Source organism: Chanodichthys erythropterus, chromosome 21 (assembly GCF_024489055.1).
Source record: "Chanodichthys erythropterus isolate Z2021 chromosome 21, ASM2448905v1, whole genome shotgun sequence".
Lineage (NCBI taxonomy): Eukaryota > Metazoa > Chordata > Actinopteri > Cypriniformes > Xenocyprididae > Chanodichthys > Chanodichthys erythropterus.
Window position 1 is genome coordinate 36292530 of NC_090241.1, and position 15636 is coordinate 36308165.

A 15636-nucleotide genomic window follows, 5' to 3' on the forward strand; every position below is an offset into this window, starting at 1 on the left:
TACTTTGACTTTTTATTGCAGTTTGTTCCAAAGGTAACATATCTAATTTTTGTTATCAATATCATCTAATATTTATTTATTTTATTTTATTTTATTTTGATTCAAAAAAAAAAAATTATGCAAACTTTATTTCAATTTTCAAAATGATTTTAAGAATTTTTCAAAGTTTTATTTTTTTATCTAATATATATAAATTTATTTTATTTCAGCTTTTTTTCAAATAGTTTAAAAACAATTAAAAAATGTTTTAATTAATTATCAGAGTGTTGCTATGCTGTTGCTAGGCAGTGTTATTTTAGTATTATTTAAATGCTATTTATTGTTTATTATTTGTTTAAATTGGCTTTTATTTTTAGATTTCTTATTTAAATTCTAGTGTAAGATTTAATAATTTTTTATTTTCTTTTGTCATTTTATTCATTTTTTATATTTCTTTTTAGCTTAATTTTAATTTCAGTTTTAGCTTTAGTAATTTTAGTGCTTTAACTTATTGCCAAGGTGACACATCTAATTTTCCTTTCATTTTTTCATCTAATATTTATATTTTGTTTTATCTCATCAGTTTCCACAGTGAAAAATAGCAACATCTAAATTTATTCAATTAAAAATATTAATTTAACGTAGCTGATTCGACCCAAATACATTCAATTATACCAACAAAATGACTTGTTAAAGGGTTAATCAGGTGAAATAGCTCTTTAAGGAAAGAATTGAAGGTTGCCACTTTTTACAATGCAGGGTTTTGTATATGATGCAATAGCACGGTACTGTATACATCAAAATACATGGTATTGTCATCTGATCTTATCATTTTACCACCCTAGTGTGTTTTTGTGCAGGTGAGCAGATCATAATGTGACGCAATCACAGCTTTACTCTGTTAAACGCAGTGAACATCAGACTTCTGCTGAAACTAAAGAAGATAAAGATCTGACGCAGCCTTTGTTGAAATGACAATACATGCTGCGACTTAATGAAGCAGCTTTTTAGTCAACATCTTTGAATTTGTCCTGTAAAAACCTACTTTGAGACCAGCAGAAAATAAGAATTGTGATTTTGTAATTGCATTAGGGCAGGAACGCACAGGACTCTTTGGGATTCAATCAAATTAAACACAGATATCTCAGATTGGATTGCTGCTAAATTAGATTTCTGGCTACCAAAAAACAAGGAATGTAATCTCATTCTGCCCCGAAAATATATAAAAAATCTGTTCCGTGCACAACAAACCGATGCTAATCTAAATCCATCAGATATATTAAAACACAAGGAAAATAAACTGGCAGAGAACATAACGTATGAAGACAAAACTGACCCAGAATCAGTCTGGATAAAACATCCTGTGGGAATTCCACCTATATGAGCATTATGAGATTAATGCTGCGCTCCATTCTCGGAAAGTCGGAATTTCCAAACTCCTACTTGGAAAAATGAAAATTTAAAACAACGAACCAGGTTATGATTGATTACTAAAACTAAAGTTATTAAAAACATTTCAGTTTTCATTTTAATTTTAGTTTGAATGTCATTATCATTTTAGTAGTTAGTTTAGTTAGTTTTAGTAATTTTAGTACTTTAACTAAAAAAAAATTATTTCAGTTATTTGCCAAGGCAACATTTCTAATTTAATTTTTTGATTATCTAATATTTATATTTTATTATTTTCAAGTTTAAGTTTTGGGTCATTATCTTTAACTAAAACTAAAACTTAAGCTATTAAAACCATTTTTTGTTAACCATTTCTAATTTAAAATTTTATTTTATTATGTTTATTTTTTACTGAATATTTATATTTTATTTCAGCTTTTTTCAAGTTTAAGTTTAGGGTTATCGTTAACTAAAAGTAAAACTAAGGCTATTAAAATAATTTTACATTAATTGAAATAAAGGTGATATATAAATATATATAAAATATATGTATATATATTAGATAAAAAAAAGTAGAAATGTTAGAAATGTTGTTTTAGAAACTAAAAAAGTAAATCTAATTTGAAGCACTACAATTACTGACAGGAAATCAATAAAAAATAAAAATACAACTGAAAAAATAAACCGAAATTAATTTAATATTTATATAATATTTTAGATTATATAATAAAATTTAATTATTTAAATAATAAATTATTAAATATTTAAATAAATATTTAATAATTTTATTTTAAAAAATTATACTACTACTAATATTTATTTTAAAAATGGCCAAAGCACATAGTAAAACCACAAAAAAATTATCCAAAAATACGATGAAAACTGAAAATATAAAAATAAAAGCACATTCAAAATATGAATAAAAACTCTAATAGCATTTACTAAAATAACCCTGGCCGAGACGCAGGTGTATGATGTCACGTGAACATGCGGCATCAGGTAAATGTAAACAGTTTATATAAACATGCTCAGGGTATTTTCTTAACCAGCTGCAGCACTTACAATCCAGTTTAACCCAGATATTCACGCTGACAAATAAACCTCTCCCATCATATGAGTGTAAGAGTTTAGCTAATCAAGAGCCCGTCCGCAGGTCCCTCGCCTGTCCTTGCATCTTCAGAGCGCCGCTAAAAGGTTCCGCTGAGGTAACGACACAAAGTGAGCCACTTATCAGATCATTGAGGTGCAGCAGATTCACACCAGACACCTTACTAAAACTAATAAGCTAAGTGTGCAGCGCAGCCGGCGACCGGCGGGGGTCTGGAGACACTCCTAATAATTGGGATGATCATCACACACACAAACACAAACGCACACATGCACATATAAGACACCTTATTCAAGAGTAATGCATAATGAACATGGTGAAATTGACTATTTTACTCAATATTTGGGTGTTCTGCATATTTTTATGCTTACTAAAGCATCATATCATTAATTTAGCAACATTTAAATGTCAAACTCGATTGTAAGTTACTTTTAAAAGTAATGCATTACAATGTTGCGCTACTCCCTAAAAAAGTAACAAATTGTGTTAGTTACTTTTTATGGAAAGTAATGTGTTACGTTTCTTTTGTGTTACTTTTTCTTATCTGGGCTGGGTTTGTTTTTTAATTACTTTTTGGCAAATGTTAAGTCCCTTTCACACCAAAAGTGAAATAAATGAGCCTCAGGCCGAAGGAAATGCAAACTCACACCTGTAAGCCTGTGTTTATAAGTATTGCTGAACTGAAGGTCAGCAGAAAAGACATTGCTTAATAAAGTGAGATTAAATACATAAAGTGTATTTGTGTCATTTAATATATTTAATTATTGCTGGTTTGCGTAATATTTTGAGTTTGCGTTTCACTGTTTTTATTTAGATTTTGAGGAATACTGAATCAGTTTTGTGTGAGAGGAGTAGAAGTGTTCGCATTTAGTCTAGAACTACAATCTGCTACAATATTGTTACATTATGATGAAACCTCACTTAGAAAATTTACCCTCAAAATCAAAATTATTGTACAAAAAAAAAGCTAAACTTTGACAAAAAGTAATTTTATTGTCATAATTGTGATTTCATAATATTTAGATATGAATCCAACTGGAAAATACTTGTGAAAAGAGTCTTTCAGTCAGCATCTGCAGCATCTGCTGGTAAAAGTGATCATTTTTTTACTTTTAAAACTGCATTTTCCAAAAGATGGGCAAAAATCTTACACTAAACCATGTCAAATTATCCATGCTATCTTCATGAATGAAAGTTAGAAATGTGGGTCTTTTATAAAGTGAATTTTACATAAAAAGCTGTTTTGTATAAAAATAGTTTTTTATTTATTTATATAAATTTATATAATTATATAATTTTTATAATCCTCCAAAAACTGCACACATATGAAGCAAAAACATTAATAAACAAAGTAAAATTACATTTGTTTTAAAAAAAAACAATTATTTTGTTACAAAATTACATTTTGTTGTCTGGGGTCTCTGGAGACCCCAAAGATCCTGAGTGTGACTTTTTTTTCTACACTAACATAAAAACAAGATATCACTCCAATTATTTTTTTCATTCAGATCTTGAAAGTGTTAACCACTGTACAAAGTTTCATGTCATTCAGACAAAGAGAACATTTTTTTTATTTTAGCAAACGTTGTTTGGGGTCTAAAAAGTAACGCAAAAATAACTAAAATAAATGGGTCAGTCAATAAATGGGAAAACAAAGTAACCTGCATTTGAAAAAGTAACTCAGATATTTTGTTGTCAATTTAAAAGTAATGCGTTATTTTACTAGTTACTTAAATAAGTAATCGGATTACATAACTTGCGTTACTTGTAATGTGTTACCCCCAACACTGATTGTAAGAGACTAGTATTTCTAGTACACTATTTTATGTGGAGTGTTTCAAATCAATCACTTATAAACAGGGCCTAAAATTAACACAATGCAATGTTGTGAGAACATGAATGTGAACAAATGTCGCTCAGGACAATACTGTTTAAAATGGACCTATAATGCTCCTTTCACAAGATGTAATATCAGTCTCTGGTGACTCCAGAATGTTTCAGCTCAAAATACCCCACAGAGCATTTATTATAGCTTGTCAAATTTGCCACTATTTGGGTGTGAGCAAAAACACGCTGTTTTTGTGTGTGTCCCTTTAAATGCAAATGAGCTGCTGCTCCAGAAGAGGGCGGAGCTTTATCAGCTCAACAACAACAAAGCTGGAGAATCTCACGCAGACAAAATGAGGAAAGTGTTCAGCCTTACATTGTTCAAACCGACACTGATGGAGAGACTCAGGAAGAAGTTACAACTTTTAGAATGTCTTTTCTGTCACTTTTGTTCAATTTAAAGCATCTTTGATGAATGAAAATATGAATTTCTTTTAAAAATTCTGAAGCCAAATGTTTCTTTGGTACTGTGTATATACACTGCCATAGTCTTTCTGCTTTTGTATGGCACTGCTGCAATCTTTAATTTCTCTCCAAACTTTCTCATCTACATTAAGAGGATTCAAACCAAGTTACAATTGATTGGACAACAAACCACATTACAGCACAAGCTCAAACGCTATCAGGGCAGAATCACTCTCAGCACATCTGAAAGGCTTGAAGGAATGCCGCGCGGGTTATGTAATGTGTCGGCAATATTCCAGCAGTTCATCTAGAAGAATAAAGAATGACAGGTTTATCTTGACAACATCACAATGTTCTCCAGAGCCAAAGTTTGGAAAAATCTCTCCCCGAGAAGTGAACATCTCATTCCATGCTTCGAAAAAGCCACATTTGAGGAAGAAGCACATGCATCTAAACCCTATTAAACATACTGTATCTGGTCATTTAAAGGATTAGTTCACTTCAGAATTAAACTTTCATGATAATTTACTCACCTTCATGTCATCCAAGATGTTTATGTCTTTCTTTCTTCAGACGAAAAGAATTGAAGGTTTTTGAGGATGTATGACCTTTCCAACATGATTACGTAATGTGTGGCGCAGTGCAAGATGAGCATTTGTGGTTAAAAAGTATATAAAATTTTTATTTTTTTTAGTAAATGGCTGATGGTTTCTCTAGATTAGACTCTTATTCCTCGTCTGGGATCATGTAGAGCTCTTTGAAGCTGCACTGAAACTGACATTTAGACCTTCAACCCGTTGAACCCCAGTGAAGTCCACTATATGGAGAAAAATCCTGGAATGTTTTCCTCAATTTCTTTTCGACTGAAGAAAGAAAGACATGAACATCTTGTATGACATGAGGGTGAGTGAATTATGAGGAAATTTGAATTCTGAAGTGAACTAATCCTTTAAGAAATTAAAACAATAGTTCACCCAAAAATGACAATTTACTCACCATCTTACACTCTAAAAAATGCTGGGTTAAAAACAACCCAAGTTGGGTTGAAAATGGACAAACCCAGCGACTGGGTTGTTGAAACCCAGTGGCTGGGTTAAATGTTTGCCCAACCTGCTGGGTAGTTTTATTTAAACCAACTATTGTTTAAAAATTGCTCTATGGCTAGCTTAAAGTGAACCCAAAATAGTTGGGAAATTAAAAACCAGATGCAATTTGAGGCAACAATAATAGACAAAAGGTGAATGTTTATTAATAGGCTTTAATATTTTATTAATATAAATTTAATAGTTTAATAGTTTATTAATATACATTTATTAATAAGCAATTTAATAAATGTTTATTGTTTAATAATTATTCATTTAACATTAATAAATGTTCATTTCCAACATACTTTGGGTTCATTTTAATTAAGCAATACAGTAATTTTTAAACAATAGTTGGTTTAAATAAAACTACCCAGCAGGTTGGGCAAACATTTAACCCAACCACTGGGTTAAAACAACCCAATTGCTGGGTTTGTCCATTTTCAACCCAACTTGGGTTGTTTTTAACCCAGCATTTTTTAGAGTGTATCGTTCCATACCTGCACATTTTAAAAAATTATATGATCAATAAGTCATCATGGGCGTGTAGCAACCAATGTTTTTCCAATTAATTTAACCAATTTCAACTTATAAAAATAAAAAAATCAGTTTAATATAACTACAAAAATTAAAACATTTTTAGAACATTTTACAGTGCAATGCTATTAATTTCTTTCTTAAGCATTCTTAAATCCAGATACACTTACTGAAAAAGCAAAATGACTTAAAATATTAAGTTTTCTGAAAAATGTCAAAAGTAAGTGATTTTATCCTTAAGAACAAATATCAGCCAATAGGGGTTAAACTTCATTCAAGTGGAAAACAAGATTATTTGTTACATTCTAAAAAATGCTGGGTTAAAAACAACCCAAGTTGGGTTAAAAATTGACAAATTCAGCCAATGGGTTGTTTTAACCCAGCAGTTGGGTTAAATGTTTGCCCAACCTGCTGGGTAGTTTTATTTAACTCAACTATTGTTTAAAAATGACTGTATTGCTTACTTAAAATGAACCCAAAGTATGTTGAAAATTAACATTTATTAATAAGTTTAATGAATAATAATTAAACAATAAACTATTATTAATAAATGTTCACCTTTTGATTATTCTTGTTGCCTCTAGTAATTTTGTGTCTGATTTTGTGTTCATTTTAAGCCAGACATACATTCATTTTTAAACTATAGTCGCGTTAAATAAAAATGCCCAGCATGTTGGGCAAACATTTAACCCAGTCGCTGGCTTAAAACAACCCAATCTCTGGGTTTGTCCTTTTTCAACCCAACTTGGATCACGCATTTTTCAGTAAACAAAACTTAATATCTTCAGTCATTTTGCTTTTTCAGTAAATGTATCTTGATTTAAGAATGTTTAAGATATTCATACTGGAAAACAAGACAAAAATACATCATTTTATGCACACTCTAAAAAATGCTGGGTTAAAAACAACCCATGTTGGGTTGAAAATGGACAAACCCAGCAATTGGGTTAAATGTTTGTCCAACGTGCTGGTCAGTTTAATTTAACTCAGCTATTGTTTAAAAATGACTATATGGCTGGCTTAAAATTAACCCAAAATATGTTGGAAATTAAAAATCAGACATATAATTACTAGAGGCAACAATAATAATCAAAAGGTGAACATTTATTGATAAGCAATTTAATAAATGTTTATTGTTTGATTATTATTGAATAAAGTTATTAATAAATGTTAATTTATTAAACATTAATAATTTCCAGCATAATTTGGGTTCATTTTAAGCGAGCAATGCAGTAATTTTGAACAGTATTTGGGTTAAATAAAACAACCCAATCACTGGGTTTGTCCATTTTCAACCCAACTTGGGTTGTTTTTAACCCAGCATTTTTAGAGTGCATGTGCCATATTTGAATATGTGCAACTTGAGAGCAGATTATCAGAAAATAACATCTTAAATTTACATCTCATGTCGCACAGACTATTTTCATGGTGTTTATTGTTCCTTTTTTTAAGTGCTTTACAGCTTCCGTTCCAAAACATTTACTGTAGTGTGAACATTTACCTAAACATTGAGGTGAATTTTCATTTTTAGATGAACTTTCACTGCTCACAGCGAGCAAACCAAGCTGTTACCTACTGACAACAACACGGCAACAAAATAAGACGAGACAAAGCAAGCAAGTTGTTCTTTTGACGAGCGAGGAGAAATATCTTTTTAGTTAGGCTGTCAGAGCGAATGTCGCATTATGTGGACTACAGATTTTTGCCATCTAGTAAAGTTACATAAGCTACTTTCAGCTCATGACACACTTAAATAAGCAAAGGTTACACAACCTCGCTAACTGCACTTTGCCTTTGAATAGCCCTACAAATGAAGTAGGTGTACAGGAATTTACAAGAGCTGACGAGAAAACATTGCGGTGGATTCCTGCCTTTGTTTGGAGGGTTGCACATTAAAACCTGTTTTTGCATTAGAAATAAAGTCCAGCTGGATGGTATTTCCTCCCTAACGGCTGACTCACAGGAAGTAAGAAGAGGAAGAGGAAAAAAAATAAGAGGAGAATTATGAAAAACATAAAGTCGAACTCAGTGCAGGATTGAAAAGAGAAGGTTGAAAAACATGATACACAAAGCCATCAGGCTTTTTAGCGAGCGAGAGAGAAAGTGAGGGGGGAGGAAGTGTTGTTTTTCACCATTATGCGCGCGGCCCCTGCTTACGGATTCAGAGAGGAGGGTGTTCGGAAAGTGTTGGAGGCTTTCATTGAGGCATTAATGTTTTAAGAGTAACATGGCTTTTTTATCAGAAGTACATTTTTCCCATTTCTCTCTTGGCTCTTGATGTAAGCTGTGTGTTAGTGTGCGTAACAGGATTTTCCTTTTATCTCACATGATTATGTTACCACACTGGTCTCTCTCTCTTTCTATCTGGATCATTGTGGACTCTGTCTATCGCGGGTTTAGGACCAGCGCCAACGCTAGCAACAAACACTGGATAAACAGATGAGATGTCCATGAAAATTCCTCAAGCATGTTGTTTATTCCTAATGAAACACATTTATAATTTCATCGGTTAATGGGTTTATAGATGCCACAAGAGTTCAGATGTGTGTATGTGCTGCAGATCCAGCTTTTCTTGAAGGGTTTCACTGTTTTAATCTCCTCTTTTGCCTTTAGTTTAAATGATTATGAGGATAGATAGATAGATAGATAGATAGATAGATAGATAGATAGATAGATAGATAGATAGATAGATAGATAGATAGAGAGATAGAGAGATAGATAGAGAGATAGATAGATAGATAGATAGATAGATAGATAGATAGATAGATAGATAGATAGATAGATAGAGAGATAGAGAGATAGATAGAGAGATAGATAGATAGATAGATAGATAGATAGATAGATAGATAGATAGATAGATAGATAGATAGATAGATAGATAGATAGATAGATAGATAGATAGAGAGATAGATAGATAGATAGATAGATAGATAGATAGATAGATAGATAGATAGATAGATAGATAGATAGATAGATAGATAGAATGATAGAACAATATATAGAATGACAAAAAGAATGATAAAAAAGAATGATAGATAGATAGTTAGATAGATAGAGAGATAGAGAGAAAGAAAGAACAATAGATAGAATGATAGAATGATGGATAGAACGATAGAAATAACAATAGATAGACAAATAGATAGAATGATAGAACAATATATAGAATGACAAAAAAATGATAAAAAAGAATGAGATAGATAGATAGAGAGAAAGAACAATAGATAGAATGATAGAATAATGGATAGAATGATAGAAATAACAATAGATAGATTGATAGATAGATAGATAGATAGAATGACAGAATGAACAATAGAACGAACAAAAGAATGATAGATAAAACAAACAATAGAACAAATGAAAGAACGATAGAACGAATGAAAGAACGATAGATAGATAGATAGATAGATAGAGAGAGAGAAAGAACAATAGATATAATGATAGAATGATGTATAGAATGATAGAAATAACAATAGATAGATAAAAAGATAGAATGACAGAATGAACAATAGAATGAACAAAAGAATGATAGATAAAACAAACAATAGAACAAATGAAAGAACGATAGAATGAATGAAAGAACGATAGATAGATAGATAGATAGATAGATAGATAGAACAAAAGAATGATAGAACAAATGAACAATAAAATTAACTATAGATAGAACAAACTAACGATAGAATGAACAAACCAACAAATGATAGATAGAATGAACGAACAATAGAATGAACGAAAGAATGATAGATAAAACGAACGATAGAACAAATGAAAGAACGATAGATAGAACAAATGATAGATAGATAGATAGATAGATAGATAGATAGAACGAAAGAATGATAGATAGAACAAATGAACAATAAAACTAACTATAGATAGAACAAACGAACAATAGAATGAACAAATAATAGATAGAACAAACAAACCAAGAAATTATAGATAGATAGAATGATAGATGTTAGAAGAAATGAAAGAAAGATCGATAGATAGAACAAATGATAGATAGAATGATAGATAGAACGAATGATAGATAGATCAAACGAAAGAATGATAAATAAAACGAATGATAGATAGAACGAACAATAGAACAAACGAAAGAATGATAGATAGAACAAATGAACGATAAAACAAATTATAGATATAACGAACTAACAATAGATAGAACAAACGAACGTCAGAATGAACAAATGATAGATAGATAGAACGAATGATAGAACAAATGAATGATAGAATGAACAATTGAACAATAGATAGATAAAACAAACAAACGATAGAACAAACAAATGATAGAACAAATGAACAAAAGATAGAACAAACAATAGAACAAACAATAGAACGAACGATAGATAGAACGAACAAATGAACGAACAATAGAACGAACAAAAGAATGATAGATAGAACAAATGAACGATAAAACAAATGATAGATAGAACGAACTAACGATAGATAGAACAAACGAACGACAGAATGAACAAATGATAGATAGAACGAACGATAGAACAAATGAACGATAGAATGAACAATCGAACAACCAAACGATAGAACGAACAAATGATAGATGGAAAGATAGAATGAACAACTGAACAAAAGATAGAACAAACAATAGAACAAACAATAGAACGAACGATAGATAGAACGAACAAATGAACGAACAATAGAACAAACGAAAGAATGAACGAACAATAGATAGATAGATAGATAGAACAAACGACAGACGAAGATAGGTAGAACTAACAAAAGAATGATAGATAGATAGATAGATAGATAGATAGATAGAACGATAGATAGATAGAACGATAGATAGAACGATAGAACGATAGAACGATAGATAGATAGATAGATAGATAGATAGATAGATAGATAGATAGATAGATAGATAGATAGATAGATAGATAGAACGATAGAACGATAGAACGATAGATAGATAGATGATAGATAGATGATAGATAGATGATAGATAGATAGATAGATAGATAGATAGATAGATAGATAGATAGATAGATAGATAGATAGATAGATAGATAGATAGATAGATAGAACAAACGACAGACAGAGATAGGTAGAACTAACAAAAGAATGATAGATAGAACGATAGAACGATAGAACGATAGATAGATAGATAGATAGATAGATAGATAGATAGATAGATAGATAGATAGATAGATAGATAGATAGATAGATAGAACAAACGACAGACAGAGATAGGTAGAACTAACAAAAGAATGATAGATAGAACGATAGAACGATAGAACGATAGATAGATAGATAGATAGATAGATAGATAGATAGATAGATAGATAGATAGATAGATAGATAGATAGATAGATAGATAGATAGATAGATAGATAGATAGATAGAATGAACGGCAGACAGAACGAACGAATGACAGAATGAACAAACGAATGATCAAATAGAAGGAATGATAGAATGAATGAACAACAGACAGACAAACAGATAGATCGATAGAACGAGTGTTAAACAGGCCTCTCTCAGTCTGTGCATATGAACAGGCCTCTGAAAGAGCTACAATTAAATATTTATCACCAATAGCTATGTTTATCATAAATATTCATAAGATACAGCTGTTATTTTTCAGCATGTGGAACATAATATTCAGCAATTACGGCGCGGTCGAGATGTAGGAGAGTATGAGATCTTTAGCTTGAAAGCGTTCTCCATCTCCGTTAGTTCGGATGAGAGATGCTGCTGCTGTATGAAGGTGACTGTGAGCTCCATTCATTACTGATGGAGAGATACTGTTATTCCAGCGCTGGAGAATAAAACACACAATGGAGAATCTGGAAATCTTTCTACTGTGTTCCATACACACACACACATATTAAGACTTCTGGCTTCAAAGTGTTGTCAAGTATACACTGAAAATGTACAGTAATTCTCTTCTGTATGATCAAATGCTCTCTAAGATGCTCCTAATTAAAAGTCCAACACTCAATGCAAATATATCTGATGCATACATCATACTGAAGCATCAACATGCAAATATTCACCCTATAGCACTGACTCTTAATTAGCAAGTAGCAAATCATGATTCACAACTGTACTGTAATTTAGAAAGAAAAGTGAAATAAATTCTGAAATAAATTTTCAGTTCTGCTGATATGCATAAATACACACTTTTAATTATTCAAAATAAAAATAAAAAATTAATTAATTTTTTTTATAACCTGTATTTCTTCTGATAATACAATGTGCAATTAAATATTTTGTATTAAATAAAAATTATATATAAGTTAATTATAAATATATACATTTTGAAATAATTTTTTAATTTAATTTTTTTTGTCAATTCTTCTGATAATATAATGTGCAACGGAATATATATTTGTGTGTGTGTATATATAATTTTATAATTGTATATATATATATATATATATATTTATATATATATATATATATATATATATATATATATATATATATAAAATTATAATTTTACTTAATACAAAATATTTCTTTGCACATTATATTATAAGAATAACTGACAAATTAGAAAAAAATGAATAAAAAATATTTTGTATAATTAAGTGTGTGTGTATGTATATATATATATATATATATATATATATATATATATATATATATACTATATATATTATAATTTAATATTTAATGTAAAATATTTAATATTTAATGTAAAATATAACAAAATGTATATATATATATATATATATAGTGGATCAAAACCTTTCAAAGTTGTACTAAAACCTTCTTAGGACAACTTGATGAACTTTTTTCTTTTTTGATCCACTTCAAATGTTGACTACTATATATATATTATATATATATATATGATGACCCTGTCATCTCCTCTTATTTGATACTAATTTCTCTCTCTCTGTTTATAGACTCCGTGACTGTCCAGAACATCTGAAGATCTGACATTCACTCATTATTTACCACATCAGCAACACTTCACTCAAGTGAAATGATACACTATAGATGAACTATCACCATCACTTTGACCACAACCTGAAGAAGATCTCATGTCTTTCGTCTCATATAAGGCATATGTGCATATAAACAACACAAAATGTTGGATTTGTTGGGGAATAATGGTGGAAGTTGAAGGCGTGTGGGCACAGCTGTGTGTAACAGCCCCACCAGCGCTCCGCTCTTTTATCTCCTTCTGTAATGTGCACAGGTGCTGCTTAATTCAATTGGAAAACGTTGCCATGGTTTTACATTAATATGTTTCTATGTTGCCGGCGCATCGGTTGTCATGGAGATGATGGGACTTATTTAAGCTTTGGTTGGAAGGAAAGGGAAAAAAACATGACAGAAAAGCATAGAGAGAGGTCTGTGTGTGTTTTCATCTCATTAGATTTAGATTTGTTTTTTAACCCACAGTCAAAAAAAAGGATACAAAACGGATCCGTGCCACGCAAGTCTTATTGTGTTTCATTAGAGAAAGTGAAACAAGCATTCAGTCTAATTAAATGACTTGCAGAGAGCAGCATATGCTTTCATAAGCAGTGATTGCTCTCCTGAGCTCTCTGCAAAACCACACCAGAAGCTCTTTCTGCAGCGTTTATTGTGTTTTGTTGAGGGTTTCGGGCAGGTTTCTATTTGCACGGTTCATCTGAGCTCGCACTTTAATTGTCTTGCAATGAAATAAGCAATAGGGAAGTTAAATTAACTCAATAACTTCAGGTAGATGCAAGACAGCGACTGTTAAAGACCACATGAAACTGCATCGACAACACAATTCCACTTCCTTAATGCCTGCAGAAATGTACATGACTTGATTTTATACATCTAGAATGGACTGGATTGTGAAAAGTGGGCATTGCGTGTTGGTATGGAGCCGGATTTTACAGATCTGTGATCTGTGCAAACAATTGATGAACAATCAATAACATTGTTCAGTCTAGGGCTGTGTCCCAAATCGCATACTCGTCTGAGTAGGTACTTATTTTGAATAAGTAATTACAAGGGCTGGGACAATAAATCATCACTCGATTCTGAGATTTTCTGAATGCATCGCGATACTCTCTCTGAGATTAGTCTTTAACAGCAGATGGCGCTCTCGGCTAGTTTTTAACCACACGCTCAAATGCTAATGAAGAAGAGCGCTGAAGAGTCTGAGAATGTACTTGCACCTCAGAATGCTTTTATGACGCGAAATTAATGTAAACATCCCACTGCAAACACCCTTGTAATTCGCTTCAACCTATTCAAACTTTATGAATGATTATTTTATAGAAGGTTCAATTCTTGTGTGTGTAAGGAATTGGAAGCAAGCTGTGTCATCATGGGATAGTAAAGTGTACATCAAAGTGTACATCAGTCGTCCCTATACGCAAAGTACGCAAGTTGCATAGGGCATCTGAACCACCAGGGGGCCCCCTTGCTCTCTGGTGATTTAATGACTAGGGATGCATGCCTGCTGTAGTATACAGTCTCCTGTTGGACGTGCTCGACACTAAGAAAAAAGTTAAAAACATATTGAGCTGCGAAAGAGAAAACTTAGAAATTTAGAAGACTTTAAAAAAGAGGATTTCTGTGCACATGATCCGAGATAAAGTGGAACAAGGACAGGTATAGGCTACTTTGGGCTTCGGGTGTGCGCTTAAATGAACAAATACACACAAAAATATGTCAAAATGCCTATCTTGCGGACTTTTCATTTAAACGCAGTCGATTATGTCTTAAGTGAACATAAACTGTTGGAAAAGAAATCAATGCTTGTCATTATATTAGATCTGTGCATTCGGTCTTAAAGTGACAGCAGCCTAATAAACCTGCTGCTGTCTGTGTCGTTAATCAAACTACAAAAGAAAAGGAGAATCTCCTTAGTAACTTTAATAAGGATCAATGTATATTTAATTCATACAGCAAAGACTATATCCGAGTTTTATTTTTACATTTGATTACGATTGTTGCATAGTTGGCTATTATTAGTAGTAGACTAAATTGTTTATTTATTTATTTGTCCTTGTTTGTAATTTTATTTTTTTATGGAATTGCTGACTGTTTTCGAATGCTGTCTGGGAGATGATGTTTTAGAGGTGGAGCAAATCTTATTATTATTATTATGAGGAAAACATTTTCTTCTTCAGCATAACATGATGAATTGTTCACAAAAATACAAGTTGTTTTGATTTCATGTTGACTTTAAGCTTTATTATGTGACATTTCATTGCAAAAGTAAGGCTGTACAATCTTCTGTAAATGCTTCCTTCACACAATTTGACAGTTTGTGTAGATATTGAATACATTTCCATCACTGAGTTC

The 15636-nt window shown here is 31.3% G+C and overlaps 1 protein-coding gene across 1 annotated transcript in view; it reads right to left on the reverse strand.

Moving 5' to 3' along the window:
- tox2 (TOX high mobility group box family member 2) overlaps window positions 1-15636 on the reverse strand; it is a 187821-nt gene that overhangs the window by 157533 nt on the left and 14652 nt on the right. The gene's annotated exons all lie outside the window — the stretch shown is intronic.